Source organism: Tiliqua scincoides, chromosome 4 (genome assembly GCF_035046505.1).
Source record: "Tiliqua scincoides isolate rTilSci1 chromosome 4, rTilSci1.hap2, whole genome shotgun sequence".
In the NCBI taxonomy this organism is placed as follows: domain Eukaryota; kingdom Metazoa; phylum Chordata; class Lepidosauria; order Squamata; family Scincidae; genus Tiliqua; species Tiliqua scincoides.
In genome coordinates this window covers 76,014,724-76,029,632 of record NC_089824.1, presented here as the reverse complement: position 1 = coordinate 76,029,632, position 14,909 = coordinate 76,014,724, and the positions used below count along the sequence as shown (strand labels likewise).

The following is a 14,909-nucleotide window of genomic DNA, read 5'->3' as shown; positions in this document are numbered from 1 at the left end:
CTCTTCAAGTGAGAGAGCAGGATTCCATGTGTCCCACTCCTCCTCTTCCTTGTGCAGCTTTCACCATCACATGTGCTCTTTACTGAGTGAGGAGGTGCCAGTTCACCAACTATCATTCATACCTGCCCACAATAATAATGCTTTCTTGCGCTGCATGCTGATTTATTTTTAATCATTTTTGGAACTCACTTCAAACCAGTTTTTTTCTTCTTATTCTGATACAATGCCCAAGTACAAAATACATGTGGTCCATACATATGATATTTTAGTGTTGCTCATGTGTAAATTTTAGGCTCTTGTCTCTTTCAGATATATCTGAGCAGCTACAGGGGAAAAAATCAGCTCCATGTAAAAGCCAAGTTTTTAAAAAAACATAGTTTCGATGATATGGTTGCATCTAATACCATGAATAACGATATTATCCAACTCTTCAGTGTGGTCTCCCTATTTGAATGTTTCCAGAGCAGCAAGAATAGGGGCCACATGAACATATCAGTTCAGGTAACATAGGAATTGACCCCTGACAAAATCAACAAGACACAAAAGCCCTGCAGTGGTGCAAACCTGGTTAAAATTCTCAGAAAGACAATGACAGATAAGTACTATCATGCACTTGAACTTGGTCATGAGCCAAACTATAGCATTATAATCATAGGAGAAATTAAAATAATGAGGCGATGTCCTCTGTGCCACCTCTGGCTCACAAAAGACCTTCCTTTCAAATTAGGTTTCTTCCAACTCAATCTGATTATGCATTATCTATAGGAATTCTTGTATAACTCCAGGATAATAACTAGAAAGCCTACAAAACCTGACTGGCTCATGTCTTTGATTGTGTAAGCGTTGCAGTCGTTCTGAAGCCAGTGCCAGGTTCATGTCATATCACCAGCTGAAAATGAATACATAGCTGGTTTCTCTCCAAACTTCTGTCATTTGCATAAACACTCACAGATTGTCCCTTCACACTTAGCAAGAATTACCACATGTTATTCACATTCTTTTTCCTTCCCACAAAATGCAGTCCTGTATTATAACAAGCTTCAACTATGCTTATCCATAGCAGCCAATTATTCTCACAAGTATGCAAGGTTCCCCTGGTGTAAAAGGAGAAAGTGTGGGGAAGGAAAGCAGAGGATGCACCAAATACATATCTAGATGTGCCTCACAGATAGGTCTTTTGAGTCATGTCATTTTTTTTCAGCCAGAGGGGAAACAGATGATGAGTCAGGGAAGTATTAGCTGCATTTGTGCTTTCTTCTTGGCATGAGCAGAGAGATCTCTAGCCAGGAGCCAGGGACACGGACAAGAAGTGACATGCTGGCTGAACAATGCAACTGATAAGAAAGAATAGGGAAGATGTAGGTACACAAAACTTACTAGGGATGCAGCAGAATCACAGTCCACTCCTGAGCTGCCTGGTGCCCAGAGGTGCAATGGCATCAAAATGGCTGCTGCTGCATCCTATGCAAACCGGGCAGCCGCCAGCATCTCCTTGGGGGAAGAGGACATTTGTCCTCTTCCCCTGGTAAGGGCACAGGCCCCGCAATGAGGTGCTGGCTATTTTATCAGTTCAGAATTGAGAGGACCTGTGTCAGGCCAGAAGACCCAACATGGGGTTCTGGATCCATGCCCCTCTCCCTCCTGATTCCTTCCCCCGCCCCACCTAACCTCTCTGCTGCCCAGAGCTCAGCTCTTGCTCTGGGCAGCGTGCCATGTGCTTCTGGTTGGTGCTGGCTCAGCGTGGACTGGGGCTGAGCCGTGCCAATGCTGACCTGATGATTAGAGTCACGGGCGCCTTACAGCACCTTTGCAACACTCAGCACCAGCATAGGGCCAGCACACAGAGTTCAGGATTGGGTTCTCAGACCTCAACTCCTCCATGCTCCTTCCATGTGGGACACCTTAGGCGACTTAAGCACCAGACAGAAAAGTGGCACTGGAGTAGAGCACACCATTTATTGTAGCTATCTAGCTGAAGAACCTATAGTTAGGTGTGAGTACATTTGTGTAGGTATATACATGTGCATAGAGGTTACACTTGTAAAAATCTTTCAATTTTGTGCAAGTCTGTCCTATATAGCATGAAAAAGTATTTCTCTCTCTCTCTCTCTCTCTCTCTCACACACACACACACACACACACACACACACACAAAATCTCTCTCTCTCTCAATACACATTTACAATCCTCAGAAAGTCTGCATAACTCATTTTGTTTTGATTTTTCACTAAAAATGACTAATAAACGTTTAACAGTTTCTAATGTTTGCAGTTTGCCATTGTTATCTTTTGTGTGGCTTCAGAAGTGTGCATGTTTAGTGGTTTTTATATTATAAAGAACACTAAGTGCTAAAGTTAATGATGGAGAGAGGCCTGGGAACAGAGGAAAGTAAGAAACACAGAAATTTTTTGAGACACATAGAACATATAAAGGGGAGATGAAGAATTGATTTTCAAAGAGAGAAAGGGATGGCTCTAACCCCCATTGTCTACATGTGGCATGGCAGCAAATCCCATTACTACAGCTGCCATTCACTTCATACTCTTCTTTGCCTTTAGGCTGGTAGTTGCAGGGCTAGGTATCAGATTTTCCTCAAAGGCACCAAATTTAACCCAAAGGCTTCTAGTTACTAATCATTAATGTACTGCCACCAAGCAGTGATGTAATAAATAACTATGCTACAGAAGATAATTGCACCAGCATGACATCAAATGTCAACTAGTTACCCCTTCCCTCTTCATAGGCCTATCCTTATATACAAGGTAAACTAGGTACAACCTACTTGTTCCACAATTTTCTGCATCTAGAACACAGGCAAAATGATTGAAAGAGAAACTGACTTTGTTCAACCCACAAGCAACATGCTTACATCTCAGCCACTGACCACTAATAAGCATAACCAATTATGTCTTTTGTTGTATTGCTTAAAAGAAAAATAAGCTTTTAGGGAGTTGTCAGAGTAGAGGTTGCAAGGATGGAAGAGTACAATATACAGGTCCAGCCTATTTATACACGGATTTTTTATACACGGATTAGACTCAACACGAATGGCCCCTGCAAATGAGAAGGAATCTGCTGATCCCTGGAGAAGGGAAAAATGCAACCCTTTAAAATCAGTTTAAAAAACTGAACAGTCCTTTAACAATAGCCTCCTTAATATGAGAGAGAGAGAGAGAGAGAGAGAGAGAGAGAGAGAGAGAGAGAGCGCACAGCTGGCTGAAAATCCATCAATCCTTCTCTCTCCAGCAGACCCCTCCCTTCCCCCTGAGCACTGAAAGAAAGGTGATCACTTTGCATTGGTGAAGGGAGGAGCTGAGTGAAGGAGGAGGACTGATTGGAGGAGGACTGATTGATGGATTGTCTTCTTAATGACTCTTATCTTAGAGTGAAAAGGTCAGCAAGGCTGTTTTTAAATCACTGGAACAAAGAAACTTTGTTTTTTGAATTGATTTGCTATAGTTCGTTTTTTGCCATCCACATGAGTGCTTGGAACAGAACCCACACAAATAATTAGTCTCAACCTGTAACTTGATTTAACAGTTCACAATTTAACAGTTAACAATTTAACAATATGTGAACATTTAATATGATAAATATTTCCACTAACATACAAACAGTGGTGTTCCCAGAGGGAGATCACAGAACTATATTCTGAAGGGTGCCTCAATGCAACATGTAAACTGCCTCTCCCTCTTGCTGTTGGAGCCATTCAGGGAAGCTAGAGTAACACAAAGGTAATTCCACCACTTTGCTCTCACCGCCTGAAATGGTTCTGATGGCGAGGGGGAGGGGCAGCTTACATGGCAGGTTCAGGCACCCTGCAAGATGTAGCACTGTGACCCTCCCTCTGGGAACACTACTGCAAACACATGTTCTGCTGAACAGACTGTCAACCATTGCTTGAAGAAAAAGCAATAACGCTACCACAAACAGGAGGTAGCCATTTTTCATTTGCTTGTATGACTGATTAATTAGCTTAAATAGAAGAGCACTGAAGAGTTTGGTCAGTGAACAAACTGTTTTTATTTAGGTAGTGAGAGGAATTAAGGAATAAATCAAGAAGTCTGAGTCTTTCTGAGTACTAAAAAAGATTACTGAAGTGATAATTCAAAATTAATTCAAGTATATATATAAAATATGATTTCAGCAATCTAACACAAAATAGTTCATGCAAATTAACATTTCCCAATTAACAAGTCTCACTGTATTCAATAGCAGTTGCTCATCGGTAAGCATACACAGGATTGTGCCTTAAGCATTTTGCTACAGTTCTACCTGAAAAGTGAAAAGTGGTCAATGAATAAGAAAAAATTCCAATAATCTGCAATATTTCATATTTCTTAGCCAATACTACTGCACAACTGTTTATATTATGCATAGCAAACCATATTATACTAAAAAGGGATAATAGCCAAGCAGCCCCCCCCCCATCTATCTAATCTTACAAGGACTGCTTGGAAGGTCTTGTACTACATGAATTCTGATATGCCAGCAAAAAGTGGTCAAAGATAAGAAAAGCAAAAAAAAAAAAAAAAAAAATACTTACAAAACACACAAAATTCAGCCTTTACCCCTTGAAATAGAAACATTTCCCGAAGTGTATATAATGTTACTGTCACACTTTTAATGAGGTGCCACATCAGTGTGTTTTTTCCCCCCCAAACATACAGAATTATTTCCAGTAGTATTTCAGCAGTCTCTCTCTGTAGTTTTTCTGAATTCTATAACCCACATCCAGGAAACTACTGTGGACATGGCTGGAGTAAAACATGGCTGGAGAAACAGTGCTTTTGAATGACCCTTGAAAATTTCAGCAATTTGTGACCTAGACACTACAAAGAGATTCCCCAAAGCCCCCAAAGACTGGTTTTTAAAACTCCAGAGAACCATTCAGTCCCTGAGCTAGCCTACAGCAGCTCCAGCATATGGAAGAATGGGTGTTGCGCAACCTCTGACCTTCTCTTACCAAGTTTGGACAAGTTCTCTGACAAGATGGTTAAAACTTTGCCCATGTCCCTTTAAGACCTCTTTCCCATGTTCATGCAACTGGTAACAGGCGTAGTCCTACTCACTGACCAAGGGATGTGGCTTTCTGAGAACCTGCAAACCAATGCCGCTAAAGCTTTAGTTCAGTCAAGTCAGGGAGCTTCCTCGAGTTGTGTCCCTATTAGCTAGCTTAGGAGCTGAACAGTTTCTTGGAGCCTTAACCCATTTCTGTCCAGCCCACAAGTGTACACATTGCAATGCTGGGCAGAAATGGCCAAAATGTAATCCTTTGAGGGTTTTTGTACAGCCCATCCTGAGCCATTTATTAGCTGCCTTGGATGCCCTTTGGGCAGAATGGTGGGTTACAAATCAAATCAAATAATGATTTGTGGTTCAGGATGGACTGGATATATAGTTATTTTAGCTCAGGTGTTCTTTTAAAGGTTCTCTCTCATTTGGTATAAAACTCAAAAAATGCATCTCAGCTCTAGATTAATTAGGCAAGCTAGGGGACAGGCTATGGGCACACAGAGCACATGTGTTGCATGCAGAGGGTTCCTGCTTCAATTCTTGGCATCTCCAGGTAGTGGCAGCCAATGCTGAGTTAGGTAGACTAATGGGCTAACTCAGTAAAGAGAGCTCCCTAGGCAGGCAAGGAAGAAAAAGGAAAAGGTTGTGAATGGAATGGGCAGAAACATTACAAGTAATGAGAATGGACATGGAACGATACAGCTCTGATTGTGGAAAGCCCATTCCAAAGCCTTTGTATGTTCTGAATGATTGACAAGTACTGCTTAGTGTTTTCAAATATATCTTTGTTCCAATGAGGGCTAGAACCATGCTAAATATTTTCAGGAAACCAAATTCAATGCAAAAGTCAAGATGCTGTGTAGAGAGGAAACCAAATCAGTTTTTGCAAAAGCTTAGAATCATCACGAAAATACAATTTAAGACAGATGATCTAATTCAGACAAAATACAGTGCAGAAGGTTAACTTAGATGATTAAAATGGCCTTTTTGGTGGCCTTCAGACTATGAAATTATATCAGCCTGCAGGATCAGCTCTGCTCTCAAAGTGTAGAGATATTTATAGCACATAACAGCATAAATACTTTAGTCACTAATGGTCACCCATCAACTTGAGTAACATACAGCTTTTGCAGACTACAGTCCAGTCCCACCCCCCACCCCCCGCAATGGAGACAGACAATGTTCATTTAAGTAATGCAGTGCAAGAGGTCAGGAAATAAGTGGTTAGTAACTCAGCTCTAGCAATGAGACACAACAGTTTAATTTGACATCTCCCAGTAAGGTACCCAGGAACTGCTTAGTCATTTAACAGGCTATATTCTAAAGGCCATGTTAAAACTGGACTAGTTTGAGCTGGGTAACTGAAGCTATATGATAACTTAAAATAAATTTCTAAAATAGCCATGAACAATTTTACCAGACTCCACAACCTAAGAGTGGCTCGAACAGCAAATTACTTATCAAGAAGGAACTGATACTCACAATGAGCTATATAGCTCAGAAGTAGGCAAACTTTCAACATTAGGGATCCTGGACCTTTAACAATTGTGTAGGAGAGAGAATTTTAGTAGCTGCACCTGAAATTCCCTCTCCTACACAATTGTTAAAGGTCCAGGATCCTAAAGTTGAAAGTTTGCCCACCCCTGAGCTATAGGATGAAATGCAGCTGAAGCGATCAATATGCAGAACACTGCCATGTTGTCTAGCACTTGCTAATGACAACTAGGCTGGCATTGTCAGTTCTTGTCACTTTTGCTCCATTGTAACAATAATCCCTTTCTCCTTTATTACAATGTTGCTACATTTCCCGCCCCCCCATGTGAGATACACTTTATGAATGCTTCCATATTTTGTCTCAAGTCAGTGATGTCACTGCATGAGAATGAAAATGTATGCTGAGGTGGACCCTCAGAACCTCAATTTGAGAACATCTGTTCTCCCTCTCCCCCTGGTTAAGGAAATGGCCATGAGGCCTATGGTTTAAGGAAACATGTTTCCAAAAGAGGGAGGAAACTGATAATTTGATTTACTTTTATGAGCAAGACACTAGTAAAATGTCTGTCACTGTGATGGTTAGAGTGCATGCGAAGGGTTTTTGCACTGCAAGGACTGCTGGTCATACAGTGCATTTCTGTCTGCTCTGTGCACAGAGAGCACTGCACCCCCTGCAGAAGCCTTGTGTGCAGGAACTGGGTCACTCAGTATCAGCAATGGAGGCCACAGATTTCCACTCAGTGGCAGCAGTGGCAGCACAGAGTTTTGTATGAGGGTGTGTGGGGGGGGGGGTTAACCCCTACCCCTTAAAACTCCAGCCACTGAAAATTAAGTCTGCCCAAGTATAGGGCCATTTGGGTTCTGTTCTTAGGTCACACTACTAAGGGATTGTGGAACCCTGGGAACTATAATCCACTCCAGTCACAATAGGTGAGGACAAGTAGCAACATTAGTTTATAAAACAACTTGAGAATGTAATAAAACTACAGTAATTCTGATTTATTTCAATTATGTCTAGCTTCCCCAGGTTTTTCAGTTCTCCAGGTTAACTGAGGACTTTACAGAGGAATGAGGTGCTTTCCCTACTAGTGGAATAATAGAACTTCAGTTTACTGTATCTGTTTAAGAAGAATAAATTCTTACACTTGATGATAAAAGCCTGAAATCTTCTAGACTGTTGAAGGAGGTACTGTGAAACATGTGCATGATTTGAGCATCAGTAAAAAGGGGGAAAAAAACCTGCTGTGAAAAACAGCTATATTGAATTTTATTTCACTTAATTACTCTAAAACCAATTGTAGCGCAGCATCAGGTCTTAACTGAGCTACCCACAGATGTCTCAAAAGCCTGCCTACTTAAAACAGCTCCATCTTAACCTGGGGAAGCTAAACATAATTGAAATGAATCAGAATCACTGTTGTTGGCATCCTTCAGTCTCGGAAGACTATGGTATTGCGCTCTGAATGGTGGTTCTGGAACAGTGTCCTCTCCAGTGCGCAAAGCCTGGGTAAAGTAGATATGGAGGATAGACTGTTTCCCATGCAGCAAATTCCCCCTCTCCACATCGCTGAAATGGTCCAATGGAAAGGCAGAGGGCAATACGGTCGGTTCCAGCGGCGTCGCAGGAGTTGCCAGAACGTGACTGTGTTCAGCCATGAACTGCATTAGCGATTCCGGCTCCGGATTTTGCCTTGTGGTTGACTCCTGAAGCCTTTTCCATAACTGGATGTAGCCACAAGGCAGTGGAGGTTTGGGATCAGAATTTTCCTTCTCTCAGATGAGCTGTCTTCCCAGGCTAACAAGTCCCATCTACCTGGTGGCTGTTTAGTCACCTCTTACGACAAGTACAGCCAAACAGAGGGCCTATTCTTATCCCCAGCCCCCCAGGGCAAGGGTCAGCAGCCTTAAATACTCAAAGAGCCATTTGGACCCATTTTCCGGAAGAAAAAAAACCTTTCTTCCGGAAAAGGGAAGCCACAAAACCCTTTTGACATCTACAATGAAGATAACACTGCATATATAGTTTTTTTTAATCTTTATGCTCTTATAGGTCCCATTTTTATAATGTAGCCCCCTCTTGTAGCTTTTAGTTAGTTTTGTCATACATTCTTGTCCTGTGTTTTCAGATGCCTGGTCCTCTATGGTGTTTTGCCTGATTCCAAGGCCATTCTCTGCCTGGAGAATTAGGCCCACTTTCAGCAAATTAGCTCCCCTTCTTTCCCCCAACAAATGACCCTGGCTCTGCTGGACCCCACCTCCAGGGTAGCTCGCCTGTTCAACCTGCAGAGGTCCTCTCTCCTGCCAGCCGCCTCCCGCCACTACAGCAGATCCTGGGTCGTCAGCAGATCTTGGGCACAGCAGCCACACTTCAGACTCCAGTGTCTCCAGCAGTCCATTAGTCACAAAGTCAGTCAGAGTATCCAGGGCAGAGTCCAAAGTCAATAAGCCAAGTCACAGTCCAAGGTCAGATTCCAAAGTAAGTTAGTCAAATCAGTTAGAGTATCCAAGTCAATAAGCCAAGTCAGTCTCCTCTCCTCTCCTCTCCAACCTGCACTTCTTCTACAACCCACACCCCCTTCCTGCCTCAGGTGCTTGTTATATCCCTGAGGGCCCTATTGCCTTCAAGTGGCTGCAGCTGTGCAGCACACTCTGCTGGATGCCCAGGCCTTATGCTTAAAGGGGCCACTGCTGACACCACATCGACCTCCTCACCAGATTGTGAGGAGCTCCAGAAGGATCTCTCCAGACTGGCAGAATGGGCAGCAAAATGGCAGATGCGCTTCAATGTCAGTAAGTGTAAAGTCATGCACATTGGGGCAAAAAATCAAAACTTCACATATAGGCTGATGGGTTCTGAGCTGTCTGTGACAGATCAGGAGAGAGATCTTGGGGTGGTGGTGGACAGGTCGATGAAAGTGTCGACCCAATGTGCGGTGGCAGTGAAGAAGGCCAATTCTATGCTTGGGATCATTAGAAAGGGTATTGAGAACAAAACGGTTAGTATTATAATGCCGTTGTACAAATCGATGGTAAGGCCATACCTGGAGTATTGTGTCCAGTTCTGGTTGCCGCATCTCAAAAAAGACATAGTGGAAATGGAAAAGGTGCAAAAGAGAGCGACTAAGATGATTACGGGGCTGGGGCACCTTCCTTATGAGGAAAGGCTACGGCGTTTGGGCCTCTTCAGCCTAGAAAAGAGACGCTTGAGGGGGGACATGATTGAGACATACAAAATTATGCAGGGGATGGACAGAGTGGATAGGGAGATGCTCTTTACGCTCTCACATAATACCAGAACCAGGGGACATCCACTAAAATTGAGTGTTGGGCGGGTTAGGACAGACAAAAGAAAATATTTCTTTACTCAGTGTGTGGTCGGTCTGTGGAACTCCTTGCCACAGGATGTGGTGCTGGCGTCTAGCCTAGACGCCTTTAAAAGGGGATTGGACGAGTTTCTGGAGGAAAAATCCATTATGGGGTACAAGCCATGATGTGTATGCGCAACCTCCTGATTTTAGGAATGGGTTAAGTCAGAATGCCAGATGTAGGGGAGAGCACCAGGATGAGGTCTCTTGTTATCTGGTGTGCTCCCTGGGGCATTTGGTGGGCCGCTGTGAGATACAGGAAGCTGGACTAGATGGGCCTATGGCCTGATCCAGTGGGGCTGTTCTTATGTTCTTATGTTCTTAGATCTTCCAATACATATGGCGGTTATGACATCTGCTTATCTTACATGGATTCTAAAGAACTCCCCCCACCTTCCAGAGGCACTCTGCTGGAAGGAAAAAAGGACACAGACTCCAGAGGTGGGGGGTGGGGAAGAGAAGAAGCCGGGGGGGGGGGCAGCCACAGGCCAGCTTCTGCCCTGCCTGCCTGCCCGCCCGCCCTCACTCAGGCTGCAACCCTCTTCACACTATCCTGGGAGAAAGCCCCATTGACTACAATGGGACTTCTGAGCAGACAAGTTGGTTGGAGCTCTCAGGTTGCAGTCCTCTCCATGCTTTCCTGGGAGGAAGCCTCACTAACTAATCATGAGTAGACCTGCACAGAAGGGGGCTGAGGCTGCAGCCCTCCACACCTTCCTGGGAGTAGCCCAGGGACTACAGTGGGGCTTGCTCGCTAACAGACCTGCCAAGCGCAGACTCCCACTCACCCGTCCTCACGCTTGGCCTTGAGCAGGCTCCAAGGCTGCCATCCCAGGCACCCTTTCCTGGGAGTAAGCCTCATCTGCTGTAACTGGGCTTACAACTGAGTAGACACGCATAGGAGCAGGCTCCAAGGCTGCAATCCCAGGCACCCTTTCCTGGGAGTCAGCTTCATCTGCTGTAATGGGGCTTACTACTGAGTAGACACACAGGATGTCTCCTCTGCTGTGGAGGAAAAGCCTCTCCTTGCACTGAGTGGGGACCTGCTCAGGGAAAGGCGGGCTGCAAGGGCTCACAATGGCTGAGGAGGAGGGCGTCCTGCTGGAGAGTTGGGGTAGGGAAAAACAGGGAGCTTAAGCCTACAGAGCGGGCAAAATTGAAAAGGGAAACTAATGCGGGGCAGGTGGGGGTGAAGGGAGAGGAGGGCAGTGAGCTCAGGGAGCGGAGGGAAGCAGCCTGCCCTCCCAACACAGGTTCCTCCTGTCACCCCCTTTGCTGCTTTCACGGGAGGAGCCACAGCAGACAGCTGAAAGAGCCGCATGCGGCTCCAGAGCCGCGGGTTGCTGACCCCTGCCCCAGGGGAAACTGGAAAGTGCAGCAACCGTTACCCTGCACATGCCCGATCTTGTCTGATCTCGGAAGCTAAGCAGGCTCAGGCCTGGTTAGTACTCGGATGGGAGACTGCCTGGGAATACCGGGTGCTGTAGGCTTATAATATAGTCTTTCGAGACTGAAGGTTGCCAACCAGAATCACTGTAGTTTTATTACATTCCCAAGACTTCTCTATTTAAAGTGCCAACATTCTAAATTAGCACATAAACATACTTAGGGTTTATCTAAGCATACTCCCAGGGTACTTTGTCATAAACTTTGCAAAGATAACCCTGCATGCCCTGGTCAAAAAGACAGTAATAAGAAATACAGGCTGTAAAGGATGGAGAATACATATGTAAAGGATGGAGAAAGGGGTACAACAACTCTACCTGAATAAGGTGGAAAGGAGGCTTCATGTGCATATGGAATATGCACGGGAGATTAAACTGATTAAACCTACCTTTTAATATACTGTAAAACCCAGTCTCTGGGCTGGTTCAGACGTGGGAAGGAGGGACAATTTTTATTGAGAAAATGGTAATATGAGAAGGGTGAATCCCCTTCTCCCAAAGTCAAGTTCTGATTAGAATCCTTCATCTGGTGGCTGCTATTTATTAAAACTTAAAGAGACAAGAGATTCAATCACAGATCCCCGTCATCTTATCTAGTTTGGCCTTTATTCCTAGCTCTCAGCAGTTCAAAACCAGTTGTTTATGCTATACATAAGCTAGGAGCAAAAAGTAATCCTATACCTGCCAAAGCACTAGAGATGTGCCTCATTCTCTAGTCTTCTGGTTCAACCTAGCAACAAATCTGAAGCCTTAATTATCTACATGCAAGATCCAACAATGATACAAGGACCCTGATGTGCGAACAAGTGTCTGCCATTCTCAAAAAAGATTTTCCCCAGTGTTAACAGCATCACAAAAAGCACAACCCAGAAGATGTCAGGACTATGTAAGAGGTTTTTAACACCATCCTCTAATTGTGCTTGCTTTCAACTTCAACAATCCTACCTACACCCTTGCCATTCACCAGCTCCCCCAGGAGCAACATATACAAACCAGGCCAGCTCAAGATAAATAGCAGCGATACTGCTTCGGTTGACTATTTCATCCACTCTCTCCAGGGATAAAAAAAACTTCCTGTTCAATTAATTCCTTCATTAATCCCTATCGTTTGAGTAAATTTTCCCTGTCTCCCTACAGGAAGTGATACAAGTCACAAGGTCAGTTTGCTTCAGGGCAGCTTAACCTCCGATGAAGGTTACTGTCTGCAGTCTCAGCGTACTAGAAACCAGATATCTGTAGCAGCTCACTGGGCCTTTTAATAGGTTTTTCCCATCTGGGTCCCAGTAAGTCTCTCCACATTGCAACAGAATGAATGAAAATGAGTTTAAGTTACCACAGCACAAAAACAACATGTAGGGGACTGTAGTGAGTTAATGGCTGCATCTCTTGTTCATCTCTATACTGGGCAAAAATTAACAGGAGTACTACACACCTGACAAAGAGAGAGCAGAAAGTTGGACACACAGAAAGGTTAATCTGCATCACGCAAAGATGTGAAGTCACTTTTACAACCCCCATCAATGAGGTAGTTACTTTAGCCATGCCCAAAAGGCTGCTGGTATCACCAACTATTACCTTAAAAAAGGGGTGCCCAAACCCCAGCCCTGGGGCCACTTGCAGCCCTCGAGGACTCCTAATCAGGCCCGTGAGAAGCCCCCGGTCTCCAATGAGCCTCCGGCCCTCCGAAGACTTGCTGGTGTCCGTGCTGGCCTGCCGCAACTGCTCTCAGCGTGATGGCCAACTTTTTGGCCTCTTGCGTGAGCTGTGGGACGAGGGCTCCCTCTACGGCTTGCTATTTTATATCTGTTTCATGTCTGCTGCAGCAGCAGATGCAAAGGAAAGGCTGGCCTTGCTTTGCACAAGGCCTTTTATAGGCCTTGAGTTATATGAATGAATGAAGGTCTTGCAATAAGTTCCATCTCTAATATATTCATTTATGTAAATTTATTCAAATTTGAAATGTAACTTAACCCCCTGCCCCCGCCCCAACACAGTGTCAGAGAGATGTCATGGTCTTCCTGCCAAAAAGTTTGGATACCCCTGCCTTAAAACATGAACAATGTACACACTCCCACCCCTTTTTGCTACCATTGGTAAGTTTTTTGGTGAGTGTTAGGTAAAAGCTTGTGTCTATTTTCTCAGTGTTGGTGAAAATGTTTCAGGGGACTTTCAAACCAGCACACAAGCCCACCACTCTGCTCCTGTGTGCTTTCCTTAGTATCAGAAATGTGGATGCCTTTCCCTCCTTTTTCTTTGGTTAGTATGCAAAAGCTGTACTGTAATGTTTGTTTTTCATCACTGGAGTTTCTGCACAGTGTTTTCTGCACAGCTGATACTATAGACCAGTGATTTTGAACCTATTTCATCTCATGGCACACTGACAAAGTACTAAAATTGTCAAAGCACACCATCAGTTTTCGGACAATTGACAAGGCACACCTAGCTGTTGGTGGGGGGCTCATATCCCCAATGGTCCTATTAATAAATGACCCTCCACCAAACTCCCACGGCACACTTGGGGACCATTCTTGGCACACCAGTGTGCCACGGCACAGTGGTTGAAAATGGCTGCTATAGACTCTCAGTCTATCATGATGACAAAATACAAAGGAAAGTCCCTTGAAACAGCAATCATTTGTTCATTTACTCTGATAGGGTGGGATAAGGCTCTTCAGTCCCCTATGACACTAGTATTAATTTACGTACGTATAATTATGGTGGGGGAAAGGGTAGCCAGCACGCAACTAACCACATAAAGACACCTATATTAAAAAGAATTTCTAAAAGTTATTTTGTACCGCAAACTCTGTTTGGGTAAACTTGCTCTTTCCTAAACAAATTAGGTAGCAATTTCTTGAGACATTACAAAGTTTAAACATAACTCAAATTTGGAAATTCAAGACATTTCCTTATCCTGAAATGACTAGTTTGCTATTCAGGATAGGATAATTAACTATTTATCCTTTGTGATAAAACAAAACAACTGGCAACAAGAGTAATAAATTAATGATCAAAATAGCTTCACTACGGGGGGGGGGGTACTAAAAGACAGAGAGTGAGCAAAACCAGCAAGAATCAGCTTGCAATACAATAGTAGTGTGGATATGTGGAGGTAAGGAGGCTGCTACCAGTGTATATTGATCTACTATGTTACAGCCAATTGTAAACACGTGGTCACAAGATCAATGAGTCACAAAGTCTCACCTTCTTTAATCAGTGGAAAGAACAAGTGGGAAAGGTGCAAGTTAATTAAGTAAAAATATACCAAGACCAAGCAATGTAAGTCATTAGTCACTGAAGAGAAGTACACTAGGACATATTGGCAAAACAATTAATAGAGGAAATACAGGAGTACACAAGGAGAAAAAACAGACTACAAGTACTTCATTGAAAATTGCAACTCAAAAACCAACTCATATTTTTATTCCATCAGCAGTACAGATTCTTTTGACAAATCTGTAACTGATGTATTATTATAACTGCTGAGGTTCAGTCATTCATCTGAAATGTTCACATGATTATTCTACAGATAACAGAAACATGGAATTGTAAAACATGGTATTTATGTTGTAATTCTGGTTTAAGAACA

General features: G+C 43.6%; 1 protein-coding gene across 1 annotated transcript in view; it reads right to left on the bottom strand.

The window, feature by feature from the left end:
- JARID2 (jumonji and AT-rich interaction domain containing 2) overlaps positions 1 to 14,909 on the bottom strand; it is a 217,727-nt gene that overhangs the window by 62,703 nt on the left and 140,115 nt on the right. The gene's annotated exons all lie outside the window — the stretch shown is intronic.